This window comes from Lutra lutra, chromosome 6 (genome assembly GCF_902655055.1).
Source record: "Lutra lutra chromosome 6, mLutLut1.2, whole genome shotgun sequence".
Classification (NCBI taxonomy): Eukaryota; Metazoa; Chordata; class Mammalia; order Carnivora; family Mustelidae; genus Lutra; species Lutra lutra.
Window position 1 is genome coordinate 97,210,228 of NC_062283.1, and position 19,227 is coordinate 97,229,454.

The 19,227-nt window shown below is 34.9% G+C and overlaps 1 long non-coding RNA gene across 2 annotated transcripts in view; it reads right to left on the bottom strand.

The window, feature by feature from the left end:
- The window catches only part of LOC125102677 (uncharacterized), a 263,935-nt gene that overhangs the window by 41,990 nt on the left and 202,718 nt on the right, over positions 1–19,227 (bottom strand). Inside the window, exon 3 of one of the 2 annotated variants that reach the window (XR_007128167.1) lies at positions 12,007–12,833. The exons of the other annotated variant lie outside the window; for it this stretch is intronic. This is a non-coding gene — a long non-coding RNA (uncharacterized LOC125102677). Of the gene's footprint in view, positions 1–12,006; positions 12,834–19,227 lie in introns of those variants that run through there. 2 annotated transcript variants of the gene reach the window in all.

Consider the following 19,227-nt stretch of genomic DNA (forward strand, 5'->3'; position numbering starts at 1 on the left):
AATTGAAACAAGTAATTCTCAATGAGAGGAGTCAGGGGAAGAGGAGCACATCAGTATTACTTGTGCAACGTGTTCAAGCACATCTTCCATTCCTATTCCCTCCCCACCCCACTTCACTTCCTTTGGTCAATGTTATTGGTAGACTGTGTCTTATTCCTTACAAGTGCTCAGTCATGAAGAGAAAAAACAAACAAACAAAAAGAAACAAAAAACAATGTCTTGACATCACTTTGTAAATTTCCACACAAGCAAATGTTTCTATGCTTCTTCATTATCCTGTATATACGCGATATGTCGTTCCCTATGTCTAGGATATATTCTTCAGGTAAAGGAATTTCTAGATAATCTGTTCTCAAGTTATTTAGATTCTCATATGTTCTGGTAGTTCATTTATGTCACTTACAATTGTATGGGTACAATAGTCTCACGATAAGATGAATAATTTATATTTTTTATTGGCTTCATTGACATACTCTGCACATACACATACAGTTTCATCAAGATACTGACTTCTGATCAGATTAAAAATAAAGTAACTTACTTCATTAGAAAATAACAAATCTCCTAAAATGGCATAGGAAATGATTTCAGTGAATCTCTCTACTTTATCATGTATTCATTAACTTAATCAATATTGATTTATTATTGACAGGTACATGCCAAGTAGTTGGGCTTTACATGCTAAAGTAAAATTTATGCCCCTGCCTTGTTGAGATACTCATTTGCTTATTTTGGAGAAATCACTTTCAGACTATGGATGTACTGAATGATACTAAAGATATTCAGAAACATCAGACTAACTGTTGCTTCACTCTTGAATGACTCTATTTTTATTGGAGATAAAGCATTCATTTTTCTCAGGTGACACTTTCCAGATGTCAGCATTTAGTAATAATTATTAGTAATGATTTAAATCACTGCCACTTAGCTTGTTATGTAGGCTAAAATTTGGGCTTTGAAGAACATTGAGTTCATTAAACTATAATGAAAACATGGACCAAACATACTGAAATGGGCCCTATGGACTCTAAGTACCGTAGCAGTGCTGATTTAGGGAATTCAGAGTAAAACTCTGATCTGTGGGTGGATCTACACCAGTAGCCTGCACTATACTCCCCAAGTCACCAGAAGAATGAGAGGCACCTTGGACTGGCAATCTTAAGGCCTGCATCTGAATCTTAGTTTGCAAGTTTGGAAATCACAGATAAATCTCTTAATCTCTCTGAATTCCTGTTACTTCATCTGTAAAGAAAATAATGGTTTTGCTCCTATCACTGGAATATTATAAAGATCAAATGATCTAAGGTTTGTGAAATGTTTCAGAAACTGTAAAATGATATAGTATAAAATACTAGTTCTACAAAAATTTTCAGAAACTGTAAAATAATATATCAAAGTATTAGTTTTGCTACCAATGTCAAAATTTTATCTTAAATTTTATAATCACATTTAGGCTTATTTACTATAATATACTTGCTCATTATAAACAATCTACAAGATTCAGAGAAGGGGCAATGTAGTATAAAGAACTCAGGGTTGGAATCAGCTGAACTTGAATCGCAGTTACATAAATCATTGGCCAAGATCCTTTGCCCATGTTGCTTCTCTGAACCTGTTACTTCATCTGTAAAGCATACATAAGGATACCTATCAGCATTAAAGGATATAATGTATGTAAACATGTAGTACAGTTGCTCAGTAAGTAGACACAATCAATGAGAAATATTTCTATCATTACAAAGTTATAATGGTCTTTGTTCTCCCCACTAACCATGGTTACAAATGTCCATCTGGCTCAAGGATTTTATGATATTCTGCTAGTTTTTTAGTGTGCTCTTTTTTTTTTTCTTTTCGTAATCCTTTTCCAAAAGCAAAGGATTCACAACTACCATAACTATGAAAATGTATTAGATATGTAATTAACAAGTTAGTACTACAGTTATTTGTTACGCTAGAGGTTATATCCTACTAAGATACCAGTGAGTCTGGTTTGAAAGGTAACATAAGAAGAGGGTCATGTGCAATTGGAGACATGTTCTTATCAAGGTGATTCTTGTTGAGGTTATAGCCTCACTTTGGTACTCTTGAATTTTGTATTTTCTTTTTCTTAAGGTGAATGTTTTGAAAATATTATCTCACCTGAAAGAATCTGGTAATCGGTAAAATGATGGTTTGTCTAAGAGAGAACACACTGCTGCAAAAAAGTCCGATTTAGTATCATGACTTTTATCCATTTTGAATGCAGAATTTCATGGCTCATCAAGGAGTAAGCTGGTCTATCATAAGAAGTTGTCTTTTTGCGCATTTTGGAAATTTCCCTGCTGTTATCGTGTGTGTGCTTTTGAAAAATCAACACTATTTAAAAGGAAGGGGGCTGGTAGTCTGTTTTCTTTCCCCTCCCTCTTTCCAAGTTCACTGTGTTTGCCCTAAAAGTCCCTCTCAGAGTTTTCCCAATTCCTTCCTGCAGCCCATACTATTGAGTGTCATAGCTTATGAACAATCATCATTTCACATTAAACTTACAGTTCAGCTAATGTGATGGAATGGTCTCCATGCCAGAATCTCTTAATTTCTTTTTCTTTCTTCCACACAACTGCAGACTGGAACCAAATGCTTAGTTAAATATCTTTCTTACCTAACAAACAAGAGGTGAGTGTTTTCCTGTTTTTCTTCCTCTCTCACCCTTATTCTCTATCTCCTTCTGAATTTATAGAATGGCTTTAATTATAATTTAACAAGGTGCCAAGGGCCCATCAGTGATCCTCCAGATGGCTCAAACCGACCCATGAGAGTACCTTTCTTTCCAAATTTGATATTCAAATACCAATATGTTCCTAGCAAGAATTGACTAAGCAGGTGACCTATTTGCAGTTAGTTTCTAATTACCTGCTTTCTGATGATGAATACTAATATTGCTTAATATTATTGGTCTCCTAGGCATCTCTCTATATTTTCCTCTTTTGGATTTTGTGAATACTTACTCTGTGGATCAGTTGGAGGGAAGCCTTTAATTAAAAAAATATATATATTTCATTATTTAAACCTGTTTTTCCTTCAGCATATGCTACAACTTCTGAATAAAGGTCTTAAACTTCATGATAAGGAATACCAGATATTTATTTGCAAAGAATTTCTGAGAAAGTGAAAAGTATAGCAATAAACAAATGAAGAGAAAGGAAAGATGGGGAAGACTAAGGTACTATGTTTTACATCTTCTTCCATTTCCCCTCATCAAATTCCCTGCCAGAGTGTTTAAAATAAAGTTATATAATACGAATTTGGTTACTGTAATGAAGTACTTGTACCATCAACACAGATTCTGTATTTCTTTAATCCTCAAATAATAGAAAATAAGGGCTCCAGAATGATCCTAAGAACTGTAAATGAATCAAAAATGGCAAAGTATTTTTTAGAAATAGTAGCATGTGCTTGTGTGTGCATGTATGAGTGTGTGTGTGTGTGTGTGTGTGTGACCCCATTGCCTTCCCTGATCTAAAATCAATTAATATAACAGTAATATTTTTATAGTAAGTAGGTGAAAATATTCTTTCTCAGTTTATTTGAATTGTCAAAATGTTTTTATCAAAACTAAGGAAGTGGAACTACTATTAAAATTCTAACAGACTGTAAAAATGTGAAGTTTATATTCATACATAAGTTCATATGTGAGTAAACCTAAAAGCTTTGGTTTTCAGTGTCTATTCTGACTGTTCATGGCAATTCTACTCAATCATTTATTCAATTATTTGCTCACTTGGCAGACCTACTATATGAATATATACTAATGGAGTGAGGAGGGTAAAAAGAAGAAAACTAAAGGAATTTTGAGGAAATTTCAAGCAGAGTGTAGCACATGAATGGAGAGGTGCCATTTATGATTTTTATCTTGCTTTCTCTACAGCATAAGAGGAGGGTCACAGCGGACATAGTTGAGAGAATGTAAATGGCTTTCTATGCCATACTCTGGAACTAGGATTTAGCCCCCTTTTCACAGATAAGGGGGAAATGGAATACCTTTTGAGAGGGTGAGTTTCACATATTATTGAATTTCAGTGGATTTTCACTGTGATGCAGTGTGAAGGGTGTCTGGAGAGCACCTGAAACTCCAGAAAAATACATATAGGAGACCATTGCCATAGTTGAGGTGAGAGATGAGAAGGGCCTGAATTAAAACTAGAGAAGTAGGGATTTACAAAGACACAATTTATAGGTTGTAGTGATGATTACACATCAGAGATCAAAGAAAGACACCAGTCTAGGCTTTTTTGCTTGAACAGCTGGGTGAACTTCTAAAATGAGGAATGCGGAAGGAAAGGCAGGTTGGTAGAAGATGATGAGATCAGATTGGGATATGTTGTGAAGTATGAGACATAGCTTTGTGGTAGAAAACTGAGGCACATAGGTCTCAAGCTCAGCGGGGAGAGGCCTGAGATGGATAAAAAGATTTGTTTGTCAGATTGGGAGTCAACAGCATAGATGACTGTTGAAATCCAGACAGTAATGAGATTTCCCAGAGAGAGCCTAGTTGGAGGAAAAAGTCCTAATAACAGAGCTCTGGAGAACACAAACACTTAAGCTATCATTAGAAGAGAAATTAGAAAAGAAGGATTTTTTAAATAGGAAGGAAGACTGTCAGGACAGAGTCATGATTTAGAAGGGAAGGGAAAAAAACACTTTCAAAATTAAATAAGATGAGGACTGAATGATAATATTGTCTTCACCCGTAATTATGTCATTGGTAAACCATGCCAGAGCAGATTAGTATATAGTAGATTGCAGAGGCTATGACCAGTAAAATTTAATATGCACCAATTTTATCAATGGATCAAGTCATCAATTCTAAAAATTACTCAGAAATAACTTATTCAAAAGAATAAGTGTGTTTAAAAATGAAAGTGTCTGTATACACTATATATAAAAATGTTTTCTGAAAGAAAATTCCTTCAAATTAGAACAATTCTGATGAAAATAATTGTATTTTGGGAATGCAAAGCCATGTTTTTGGCCAACAGATACTGGACTAGCTGTACATAACTAGAATGCTAAATAAAATATATAAAATATATAAAATAATGTTTTCAGACATTGGACAATAGGCAGCACAAGGCAGTATCTCTGGGAATGGAAATAAGAAAGCACTCTCATCGCCTGTGTTTTCTGGCAGAGGCAGAGGCAAGGGGAGGAATCCACGCAAAGCACAAAGATCTCATTAACCAGAGTTTGGAGAGATTGGGGTATTTGGAATAGCAGGATAGAACAATGGAGAGAAAGGAGTACACTCAGCAAGAGCTCCAGAAACCTGCACAGGGCTATCCTTGAGACTCGGTGTAATAAAAAATTGTCCATGTAAGGAACACTTACAAGGTTGAGAAAACCATCAGGGAACAGTTCAGCAAATGTTGAGGTCTGCACAGAGCTGGACCATTTTGTAACCAACCAATCAGTGTAAAAGACCTTAATACACATCCTGAATAGTAAGTAGAGATCAGAGAAAGACCATGATTTAGCATAAGGCCTGATTTAGCTATATAATAAAACATGCTTGAGACCAGCCTTATCAAGTTTTAAAACAAATGTTGAAAAGATCAAGTTTATTCCCACATAAATAGATTTCTGACCAAAACAAATTCAATATTCTTTAAAGGAAGATAATAAAATCCAGAATTTCAACAATTAAATATTCAAAATGTCCAGCATATAGTTAAAAAACAATTACTAGATATGCAAAGAAACAGGGAAATAAGACCCATAACTGTAAGAAAAAATTAACCAATAGAAACAGGCCCAGAAATCATTGAGGTGATGGAATCAGTAGGCAAGGTCTTGAACAGCTACTATAAATATATTCAAGGATTTAAAAGGTATAGTGAACAAAATGAGAAGAGAAATTGAACTTATTAAAAATCGGAATTTCTAGAGTTGAAAAATGCAATATCTAAAATTAAAAATTCACTGGTTGAGCTTAAAAGCAGATTCAATGCTAGAGAAGAAATGGTCAAGTGAACTTAAAAGCAGAAAAACAGGCTCCAAATAGAAACACCAAGAAAACAGGTTTATACGGATACACTAGACACCTTAGATTAAATGGACAAATTTCTTAAAAAATTTAAATTGATAAAGCTGACATAAGAGAATGGTAAATCTAAATAGCCTTAAATCTATTAAAGAAATTGAATCCTTAATTTAAAATCTCACAAAAATAAAAGCAAAAAAAAAAATCCAGATCTGGATAGCTTCACACAATTTTATCAAATGCTTGAAGAAGAAATAACCACAATCATACATATATTCCTTAAGAAAATAAACATAGGGAACACTTCTCAGGAATTACATTACAAGACAGTGAGAATCATTTCAACAAGGACTTAACACAAGTTCTTAGAAAGGAAAGATTTCTTCTGGATATTATGGTCAGGAGCAGAGCTACAGAGAACTGGAAAATTAAACTTACACTTAAAGGATCTCTATAGGATGGAAATGGGTCATTCATTCTAATTTGGGGGAATGACATAAAATAACATGAAGCAAGAAAACATATGTGCATGGAACATTAAACACAATTAGACTAAGTCACAGAGTAACCAAAGATGCCCTAACACAAGTGAGGGAGTTTGAATTTTATTCCATAAGCAGTTGTAAAGTCAATGAAATTTTTTGAGCATGGGAGTGGCACATACAATAGAGATTTTGCAATCTTGATTCCATAAAAGCTATCTGGATTGAAGGGAAGAAAGCTTAGTGACAGAGTAAAGAGGAAAAATCTCTGAAATAGCTTGGAATGTTTCTTTGGGAATGGAGAAAGACACAGTGCCCAGAGGAAGTCTAGCCGTAGATTCAAAGAAAAGCAGCTACAAAGTTAATCACATTTTCTAAGTATTAAGGTAAAAATATATATGAGCTAGTCTAGATTCTAATTCCCAAGCTCAGAAAGAACCTCATATGGTGTGGACTACTAAGATCTCACTATGAGAGAAGATAAATATTATTACAATTTATGCTGTGGTTTTGGTTGGAAAAGATACTTAATTTAGTCCTATATATCTACACATGAAAATTTAGGCAAGATCCATGTAGTTCTTTCCCACAATTTCTTTTAACATGAAGCCTGGTTCAAGTAAACTCACAATGGGAAACAATTGTACATTGTACATTTACTGGATTTTCCGTTGATTTTAGGAAGGTAGATTTATCTACTGAATTTGAAAATGATCAATACTGATTAAATCAGTTAAATTTGAAGTCATCCATAGTTTAATTTTTTTGTTCTCAACTTGAAATTTAATGGGTACTTTTTTCTCTCTTCAGTTAACCAAGGCTCATGTATATATATCTCTGAGGTAGCACCGAATTCTCTGTGAATGTTATCAGGGGACTAAAGCAGAAAAGAATTTGATATGTTGTGATTTTGCAGCAGTAAACAAACCACAGTGAAGGAAGCAGCAATTAACATTGTGAATTTGTTAACACCACCATAATATAAAAGAATTTTCTTGACAACCAGCCTAAAGAAAGACTTGCTGTTTTTACAGTAGTCTTCTTTAAAGAAAAATCAAAACAAACAGAAAATCTTTAAGAAATGAATAAGTGAAGGATGCAGGATATTTATAAATACTTTGAGTTTGTTCATTTGACTGAATATAGAAAATTGCACTTGCCCATTCTTTCATTTATTCAACAAGCATATGCTGAATACTGTTCTCTCTGGGACCCTGCAGTAGTTTGAAGTGAGTGAGTTCCAGAGCCAGCCACAAGGGGAAGAAGGACATGTACTCACGTGACTACAGAAAATTTCTGTAGGTAATTCTGTAAGCAAAAGCTTCCTTTAAACATTTCCCTATGCTTGAAAGGAATTCTTTTTAAACATCATGGAAACAAAAGAAGGCATAACAACTTAAAGTTTCTGTTTTACTATTCACATCAGTTCTCAGAGATTTTAAATATTTTCCTAGCCTGGTGCAAACCTCCTCTCCTTAAGAATTCATATTGCACAAAGCTAGTGAACATTTATTGTTTGACAAAAACTGTGATAAGAGCTGTTCCTTTCCTGGAAAAACTCATAGACTAATGGTAGGATGCCTCCCGTTTGTATTACCCTTTACAATTTACCAAGGGATTTATTTTTTAACCTATTTGGTCTCCATAACATCTTGTGAGTTTGGCAGGCAGTCAGTTCTATTTTTCTAGAGATAAGTTGGAGCTCTAAGACTTTATGTTTGTACTTCTGGTGAGTGGTGGAATCAAGACATGAACATGAATCATCTAATTCTTAATTCAGTGTTTTTTCAAACACAATACCCTGTACCTATATGTGTATGTGTGTTAGTAATATGTGTGTATTTATCTATCTATTTATCTACCGCCTATCTATCTAGTCATAGGAAATGGGATTACTGTAAATACATTCCCTTTCAAGTTCTCTGTCTTACATAATTTGCGCTTATGGAATGGTGAGCTTAAGAAAATATTTTCTTAAAATTTTTCTCACTATATTAAATTATGGCTCTATAGTTGGGCATCTCATGTTCAGATTGACACAGGCTTTATAGTTATATAGGACTTATTGCATGTCAGGCGCATTTCCTAACTACACCATATGTATTAAATCAATTAAACATCAGGACAGCCTTATGAAGTAAATTCTCTTTTATCCCCCGTGTATATATGTATATATGTGTGTATTATATATATGTATATATATATACACATACATATATATATATATATATATATATATATATATATAATATGAAGCAATTTGGTTCCAGAGCTAGCACCATAATATATGATGACATTTAAGAGGGAAAGAGTCTTATTAGCCAAGTACAATGTCTGATGGAGACTTCAGTGGTTACATTTTAAGGCAAATATTATTATATACCACGTAATACATATAAGGTGAATTTCAAATACCTGCCTGATAACACTTTGGCATGGATTGTTTCATTGTATGAGCTGCTTGCTATTTACATAGCTTAGCTATTAGGATTGGGTCACAGGACAGAAACATTTTAAGGTGGATGAATGTAGAATGATCAAAAACATGAAGAAACTTCTAGAAGATTATGACAATACAGGGGTTGTTGTAGAGGAGCACTTAAAAGCCATGGGAATGCTATGGAGACACTGAATGCTTAGTCTGTGTTAGAAAAGGGCATAATGGGCCCAAGAGGAAGGACCAATGTCAAAGGATATCCCATAAGGAGTTCTCAGTCCAGGAAGGAAGGCAGATACATCACACACAATTTTACTATCTTGAGGCATATGTTGAAATAGAGGTATGTGCTTGGTTCAAAGAGGTTTCAGAGGAATGCTGATTTTACCAGAGGTAGGAAGAAAGGTCAAGAAAAAAGACATGTCTGGGGAGACAGCTTCTAAAGAATGGATAGATCAGGCAGAAAAGGGGTTATGTAAGCAGTTATGACAATGTTTTGATTTCTAAAGCATTTAAAAGTATTTCAAAAGCATAAAATGCTTAAAGCATTTTAAATAAAGAATAAAACATTTTATTTTACTATTAAAGATAGTATATTTCAGGAAATTATCAAAATAACTGATAATAGTTTCTTTTCTGCCACAGGTTTGAATTGGTAATAAGCCAACCACAGAGCACCAACTGTGTGAGAACTAGGGGAAGAGGCCATCACTATAGGAAGCAGTGGGGAGGGTAGAATTTAATGAGCTTCTATTACATAGTATTTTTTGGTTGTTGTTTATATCCTTTCATTGAGTTTTCAAAACAACCCCATCAGGTGGTATATGCCCATTTACAGATGAGAAAACAGAAGTGTAGAGAAGTATTTGCTACCAGTAAATAATAATCTAAAATCTGAATTCAGACAGGTTTGTCAATTCTGAAGTTCATGCTCCATTCACCCTGAATTTTCACTCTAATCTCTTCAGGAAATACAGATATGGAAGGTCTATCAAGGACCTAAATGAACCTCTGCAGCATGCTCAGCAAACCCATGTTCAGGGTTGGCCAAGTGGAATCTTTGGGAGGAAAGAATCAGGGGATTACCAAATCTCTCTTCCTCCTCCTGCATGTTCTTAGTTTTGGTAAGATTTGAAGCAAGATGTTTCTTTTGTTGCTGTGTGTCTTCATCTCTGGATATCTGATAGGGGTTATAGGACAAGGGAGGACACTGGAGAGAAGACCGTGTAGAATTTGGCTATGTATAAGAGTTTGAGGAAAAGGGAAAGATCATGCCATCTCTACTTTGCCCAGCTGAGTTCTCCAGAGCAGAAGAGCAGAGAAGGCTTCAAAGAAAAAGCCCCAGGTAGGAAAAAGTCTGAATTTACTTGTATTAGCACCTAAACACAATTGTAGGTGGCTGAATAAAGCATAAGTCTCATAGAGGTAAATGTTCCTTAATGTACACATCATCAGAGGTAGGAACAGTTGCAAAAGCAAAGATGCATGCAGCCAGTTTTCCCACTTCTCATTAGTGTCATAAAGGGAAAGAGAGTGATGGAAATTTCAGATCTTTGGAAAGGAGACTTACCCTGCTGGAATATCAGAGGAGAGAAGAAAAGGTGTTCATAAGAACTAGGATTGACTAGAGATCCAAGGAAGTGCTAAATGTAAAGGAAGTTAATGAGAAGGATAGCAGTCACCAGGTCAAGAGAGTTTTTACTACCTTGTACGATGCTCTTTCTCTCTCTTCCTTATCCAGCATTAATTTTTCTCTCCCCTTACCAGGACCTTGATTCTGCTCTGAAGTCTTTAATAGCTTTTTTTTTTTCTTTGCTTACAGAATGATCCATGGTTCCCAAACAGGCATTCAATATGCTCTACAATGTGGCACAACTTTCCTCTCCAACCTGGTCATTTACTCTTATTATAGGAAATCTTCACCATTAAATTGGTGTATGCCCCATTCCTAAATACTTTGTGCTTTCTTACCTTCATGTTGGCTCTCCATATAGCCTCTACCTAAATGCTCCTCTGTCTAATTTCCCATTCTTGCTGTCTTTGAACTTTATACATAGTATGAAGCACACAAAAGTTGCCCCATAGAGCCTAATTGGGATTACATCTTTATGTCTCATCTCCTTTATATTTTGTAAATTCTTGAAGGTCAATAAAATGTCCATATAACGCATTATTCCAAGGCATAATTCCTTATACATAATAGATACTCAATATGTAACTGATAAATGAAGATATTAAAAAGAAATTATGATTCTATTAACTAAAGAGATCTGGAAGGATCATTTGCTAGCATCTAGTCTAATGCCTTCATTTTAGAGATGAGGAAACTGAATCCCAAGAAGTTAATGATCTTGATCTTCATAAAAACTACTTCAGCCACAGCCAGCACTAAGAATAATAGCTAACATCATTTGACTATCTACCATACACCAGGCCCATCTAAGTCTTTAGTTATTTCAACTGTTTTAACCTTTTAGCAATCCTATGATATACTCAATAAGCTCATTTGATAGAAAAATAGTATCATAAAGAAAGACTGAATAATTCATGCAAAGTCACATACCTTTGTAAAGAGTGGAATCAAGATTTAACCACACTTTGATTCCAGGGTATGCATGCTTAACCATGACTCCATTTAGTTGGACCTGTTAATCTAGTCCTCATTCTACTATGCCATTCTATCTCTGTAGGGTATACAAATATTGGCTGACCCAGGCCCTTGCTGGCTTGTAAAAATGAAAGGCTTATGAAAAATCACACACATGTAGGCATTCACTATTACTAATTTAGCTAATTAATATTACTAATAAAGCTAATAAAGAAAATGAAGTTAGTACAAGCCAACAGCAATGTGATTTTAGTTGAGAAATGAAGTGTAGCCCCTATTTAACAAAATTTAGTATTTTAGTCTCTACAATTCAGTTTTCCTTACAGCAAGTAACAAACAGATCCAATAAAGAAAAACAGCCTTGGCTATTCTAAACCTGCCATCTCTTCAGTTTTTATTGTAAACTACTCAAGAGGGAAAAAAAATAGGCCATGTTGATAGTTCTCATGGAGGTTTATGGATTTAGGTTCTAGTCGATGATGATGATGATGATGGTAACAATATTTCAATGCCACATTTTTTTTCTGTGTATGAGTAAGCTTATTTTCTAAAGCTTCAGAAACCAAAGCCTGTCTCAAGCAAGCCTATTTTGAATTGCTTTATGCTTAGTTTTCCCTGCTAATTAAATTCCAGTTTATAATTTATTACAGTGTTCCTTTTTCTCATTCACTGTATTTCTGTGTGAGCTATTTCTAGACTAGAATTTTTAAATTTTCTCAAGGAAATATAAACCTTGCCTTTCTGTTAATTTTAAGAGCGATTGTGACCACAGGATAATTCTGGAAAAGCAATTAAGCAGTGCTTTGATTTTCCCCAAAGTTGTACATTCGTAGTTAAAATCTAAATGTCTTGAGGTTATTCTATCTGGACCCCATTCATAGGGAGCACCCTCCTCCCAACATCTTTTGATGCCAGCCTCTGCTTTCGCAGTCAACCAAAGACCTTCCAAAAATACAAAACTTGCTCCTGTTTTTCCACTGCATACAGCCCTTCTGTATTTTCTCCTTATTCACTCTCTTAGTATGGCAACTTCTTTGTGCCTTGGACCCTTTGTACTCTCCAGCCTTATCTCTCACCACCTCAGTTCCTAGCAATCAACTCACAACCATGTTGCCATTTTTCCCAATAGGACATCTAGAGAATAAATCTAATACTTCTTCCTCATGACCATCTCTTAAGTATTTAAGTGCAGCTATTGTAGGTTACCAGAGTTTTCTATTTTCCAGGTTAATTTCTCTGATTCTGGACATTCTTCAATAACTATGCTCTAATGTGTCCATGTCTTGGTAAAATCTGTTAAAATGGAATTCAACATTTTGTTAGGATTTGTATTCTTCAGAAAACAGTGAGCTCTTCTCATTCTGCACACTTAATTTTCACTCATGGAAAACAAAATTTCATAAACCTTTTCATTATCCACATTCACTCAATTTGCCCTAGCTAACTAACACTTTACATTGATTTTCCTTATATTAAAGTTCCCCAAATCTGTTCTTTGCATTTATTGTTCTAAATATAGATATGGTAATTTATATTCAATTCTGTTGCATTGCATCTCATTAATTTTTAACTTATCATTTCACCCTATGTTTGCATCATTTAAAATTGGATAAATAGGCTGTCTTTGTCTTCATTCAATTTATAGATAAAAAAGTTGAAAAGCACAGGGCCAAATACCTAGTCTGTGGGCAGCTGCTATATTACTATGATTAAAGTCATATTTCACCATCTTTTTCATGAAGAAGTTTATAGACCTTTGACAAATATACTCTTCGCAAGAGTATCAAATCACATTACATAATCTTGGTGAAACCATGTTAGCTCTTTGTGATCCCAGAGCATCCTTATAATCTTAATCCTTTTTGAAAGAACATTAAACATTGAAATCACAGATATGACCCCAGAATAAACCTTCTTCCTTTTAGAAAACTTAAAAAGAAAACTGAGATAAAGAAAAAATTCTGAGGAACTTCCTTACTTTCCATAAGTTTTCAAAGATAATTTATAATGGCTCCACAAACATATCAGCAACTTTTTATAATGAAAGAAATATGATGTAATCATCTCTTCACCTCTATTGTTATTTGGTGTTTTTCATAACTGCAGTGACTCTACTCTTTCTAATGTGAAATTTTTCTTGAGAAGATAAAAGTAAAACAGGAGTTCATTTTCTAAAGTCTGAATTGGTTTTAATTTTACTTATATTTGCCCAAATCACACTAAATGAGAGTTGAAGAATGCTCAAAATTGTTCAAAAAACATTATTTTTTAAAAACTCCACCTTCTCCAGCAGTTTCCGAAGGCCATATCCTCTCTTCCATGAGCCGGTTTCCCCAGACTCACGAAGGAAGGTCAAATGGGTTTTGTCCATGTGCTTCTGAGTGTCTTGGTAGATGAATCCCTTGATTTGGAGTGACCAATGGTACTCCTTTGTCAAAGCCATTCCTGTTATCATGTCCTTCTTTCTCCTCTGTCCCTCCTGTCTGTGGTGTCACAGTTGCATCTTGCCACCCTAATGCTTTCTGCTACCCTGCCATGGACTGTTTGTGCACTGCATAGTTCCCAATGGTTTCTCCTGCTCCTGCTCCTGACTACTCTGAAATCACTGCTGCTTCCTTGTCTTTTCCGCTTGACACAAACAAGTCACCTTGCTAAAGCGAAGGAATGCCTTTCTCTCACAACAAGCTGTGTGGGTGTGTGCGCTATTACTTCCTCTTCTTCCTGGGATTCTCACACAAATCCTGGTAGATGGGGTCAGGTAAGTAGCACACACCCAGGCATACTCCAAATTCTCCCTCCCTTTTGACAGAGGCTCATTATATTTCAGCACACTCTTGAATCTAAACTCTCTACTACATTGGGTTCAGGATAATCCAAGATAATCTCCCTGCCTCAAGGTCAGATGATCACCAGCATCAATTCTACCTGCAACTTTAATTCCCTTCCATGTAACTTAATATATTCACAGGTACCATGGATTATGACACAGACATCTTTAAAAGACCATTATTTTGCCTACTATATCCACTACCCTGCAGGTACCATGGATTATGACACAGACATCTTTAAAAGACCATTATTTTGCCTACTATATCCACTACCCTGCAGGCTACATCTGTCTATAAGAAATACCTATGCCTTGCTCTAACAAACAGAGTTCTGTCTGACTCCAACACAGCCATTTCAATGTATGACCACAAGGCACTTGAGCTTTCTTAAGCATGACCAGGCACCAAGTTCTCTGTAACATTCAACTTCAAGGAACACATTTCTGAGTAGTCCTCTCTGTGGCACCCACTTTGGAATGCTATCGTATCTCTTCTTCTCTCTCTTAGAAATAATGCCCTTGTAGATTTTCTCTCCAGTCTCTGATCCTTTCTTGTAAATCCTTCACCTGGATTAATAGGTCCCAAACCATTTCTATAACATTTTATCTTTGTAAGTCTTGCAAAAGGAAATCCATTTTAGAACTATCTTATTATTTGAAGCTCATTTTATTGGCACCTTAATAGAAATGTAATTTTTAATATCTTGTTACATGGTACCCTCAATTGTTTAGCATTATAAATGATTCTTTAGTGAATGTTCTTATACACACATCATTTCAAAAATATTCAAGATGTTAGATAAGTCCAAGAAATGAAGTTAATGACTAAAAAATATCCCCCATTTTCACTTCTGATGGACACTGCTAAATTGATGCTTATACAGGTTTATCCTCTTATATACAAGTATACACTAGTTTACACTCTCAGAAGCAAATAATTGTGGAAGACTGGTTTTCCACACTACTACTAACAAGACATGATGTAGACATTTTTGGTTTTGCCTATTAAATTTATGCTAGAATATATTTTATTGCATTTCCCTTCCTCTGATTGGAAATGGACATGTTATGATTGAGAGCTATTTGCAATTATAGACATTTCCCATGTGTTTTTTATGTTTTAGAATGTAGAATATTCTGATCATTTTTAACTGACTTTTGAGAATTCAAGTGACATGAGGCCAAAGTGTGATTGGAACTAATCTTGAGACTCTCCCCAGGGGAAGGTATCAGGAAAAGAGGGTATGAGACAACAAGTGTCAATAACCAGAGCCCAGACTCCATCAGAATCCTCTGATTCCTCTAAATTTTACTGATCACTTACCACTTGAAGAGTAATAATCATGAAGATATTCTTATGACTCTAATACTATCTCTTTCTCTCAGGAGAGGATACAGAAGTGGAGGCTCCATTCCAAAAAATGTAGAGGAAATCTTTCTTTGATTGGGCCTCAATCGGAAAAGGTCAGGGTTAATATTACAAGATCCTTGGGGCGCCTGGGTGGCTCAGTGGGTTAAGCCGCTGCCTTGGGCTCAGGTCATGATCTCAGAGTCCTAAGATCAAGACCTGCATCGGGTTCTCTGCTCAGCGGGGAGCCTGCTTCCTCCTCTCTCTCTGCCTGCCTCTCTGCCTGCTTGTGATCTCTCTGTCAAATAAATAAATAAAATCTTTAAAAACAAAAAAAAAGTGCAGAAACTCTTAAATACAACATGTTACATTTAAATGGATAGGAAACAGATGACCAAACTATTTAGGCTTATTTTCAATTTAAGAACCTCAGGAGTCTATAAATATCAAAATAAAATTGATGCTTACTTAGAGAACTTTAAATTTTGTGTTCTTTCTCAAGTTGGATAAAATGACTATAATGCTTTCTGTGTTATTTCAGATGAACATTGACATTCAGTGCCCTTTAGTGTGGGATCTTACACAATTCAAGTTCTATATTGAGCATATAATTTATGTCCAATGACACGCTCTCTTGAACTGTTGAAGGAAAAAGACTCCTTCCCTGTGAAAAATATAGGTCCAGGAAATGAGAATGCAGACTTCAGGTGTTTTGATCTATTTAGAGAATCCTTGGTTCTGAATAATCCAAACAGATGAAGTTTTGTGACACTATTTAATGGTGATTAAAGTTGGATCAAAAAATATCCCAAAGATAGTATAATTTACTGTGTTTGAAAAAAAGTTTATTTGTTTTCAAGGCTCTTGCCCAAACAGTATAATAATTTTTCTCAGATGATCTTTCTTACCCTTTTTATTTGATTAGTATTGCCCCCCAAATAGTACAGGTAGTCCTCATTTTGCCCGGTAATGTAGGGCCACAGAAATGGCCATGTAAGATGAGACCATACAGAGTAATCTTAACTGATGAGAAAAATTACAATTGTTCCATGACCTTTAAAGATATTTGTCAAAACTTTAAAACTCTTTTAGTGTATAAATAAAGGAAAATGTAAAAAAAAGTGTAAAAATGATATTTACTTAGTTATGTTAATTTAAAATATTTCAGCCATTGAGAATTAAAATTATTTATCTGTACTTTCATCAGGAACAGTTTGAACAGCACTTGGGTTCTCCTTGTCATTGTATAACTTGAGATACAAAGGAGTATCTTTCCTGCTTTGGGGAATTGTCATTGAGTTTTCTACATTTTGATCAGCTTCAAACATTTTAGCCTTTGTGCTTTCAATATTGTGAAACAATACCTGAGAGTTCTTTTACTGTGAAGAAGTTACCTTCTCTAGGACAGCTTTATCTTTTTGTCACAATCACTTTCCTCATTTGTTTTGGTAAGTTCACCTTCCCTGTATTTTCACTAAGTTTCTCCAACTGCGTGTCTACAGTCTATCAAATGGGCTAATGCCAACATTCCCATAGTTAGCCATTTCTTCTATAGTTCCATTTATGTTAATTCAATTTGCTATCACTTATCTTTTCACTGTACTCTCATCATTGTTGGAAAATTCGCTCTGTTAATTATCCATTTGTGTAAAATGTCACTTTAGGTCTATCACTCAGAGACAAGGAAACAACACAACTACACGCTTTGCTGTCTGTATGTGAACTGAATAGCAGATGTGCAGTGACCAATCACAGACAAATTCTAAAAGTGACATGATTTGTCCCTGTTCATAATGCACATCTGTTATTGACATAATGATAGTAGACTGAAGAGCTAGCAGGAAATTTGTACCATATGCACTTATTCGGTTCATACGCTATAGTGATAGAAATTTGAACCACGTTGCTAGAGGACTGGTATTAATAAACCATGGTAGCTGAAATTCATGCATATGGGAACTGTGCAAAGCAAAGATTGACTTGCTATAAATAGGAATGATATATTTACTTCTTTATTCATAAAGTCTGCCTTTTGAAAACAAATAGCTCCTTTTTCTAAATCTAGCATAAAAAAATGGGAGAAGAAAGTGGACAAAATACTAAGATCTGATGAAAGATCATTTTGATGAAAGCTCTGCATTTTACTTTTTTTATCAAATAATTTACATAATATCTACTATGTTAGGAATTTTTCTAGAAGCTTTACAAACATCAGCCTTTTTAATAATCTTAGTAACAAGGAAGTAGTCACCATCATTTTCCCTTCTTAAAGATGAAAAAACAGGAAGAAGTCACTTGTGTAAGGTTTATAACTTATAAATGGCAAGCATGATTCAAATCTATGCAGCCTGGTTTTGGAGGCTGTGCTTTCAATCACTGAATAATGCTGCCTTGTATCATCAATCTATGTTGCTAATTCTACAAAGTAACACATTATCAGGTCATTGCTCTTCCTGATAGAGTTAGGTCTATCTCATTCATTGTTGCAGTTTATGACTGTAGGTTCAGAATTCAACACACAAAACTGACATTATTTTATGACAGAGATTACTAGGGCTCCACAGAGCTTAGGAGATAGGTTGTGCCATTCTCTCAGGGAAGTCATGAATGCAAAGGGAATGATTTGAAAGAAAGGGAATATAGCTGCTGATATCTCAGGGTCTGAGTTAACTAGTTCAGAGGGTCAGAAGGGTGAAGTTCTGAGCATGAAGCTCTCCCTGAAGGTAAAAAAGAACACCAGAGATAATGGAATGAATAAGTTATTTACTCCATTTCTACTCAGATTACAAGGGTCTCTTTAAGGAAACCCTCCAGCTAACTTCACTGACATTTAAATGGCATCAATTTTACTTTGCTTTGCAAACAACTGTCCATGATTCCAGCCACTAAACCTGAGCATTATAAATTTAGTGAACCTGACAAACATATTAACAACTATATTAAGTAGACACAACAGAACACAGCAAGTTCAAAAATATTATCCCATTTCTTTTATTAAATGTCTGGAGAATACCAGTAATCAGATAACTTAATCTGCTTCTCTGGAATTGTGGTTAAAGATTAAAATGGTTGTTTATTTTTAAATCGCCTTGTGTTTCATGGCCACTTCCTGAGTGTCTGCTTGGTGCCTAGCAACTGCCAAGCATCCAGTTTTCAGTGCTAATCCTTTTCTCTTTGGCAAGTAAAAAGAAAAAATCAAAGGTTAGGCAGGCTGTTACTAGAAATAACTTATTTAATAAAACAATATGAATGACCTAGAATGAACCATTCATGAATAGAAGGTCACAAAGAAGAACACAGTACAGGGTCTATTTCTCGTGGAGTTTTTCTACCAATTTCGAAGTCCAGTTCCATGAGTTGTGACAATTCTTTCATTATGTGTACAATAAATCTTGGTTCCTGAGTGATTTCACTTAAAAAGAGGAAAAAAGGGGAAAATCAGTACTGAATAAAAACTAGTAAATTTGTATATTGGTGGTGGGTGGTATGGTAAAAAGCATATGAACTAATGA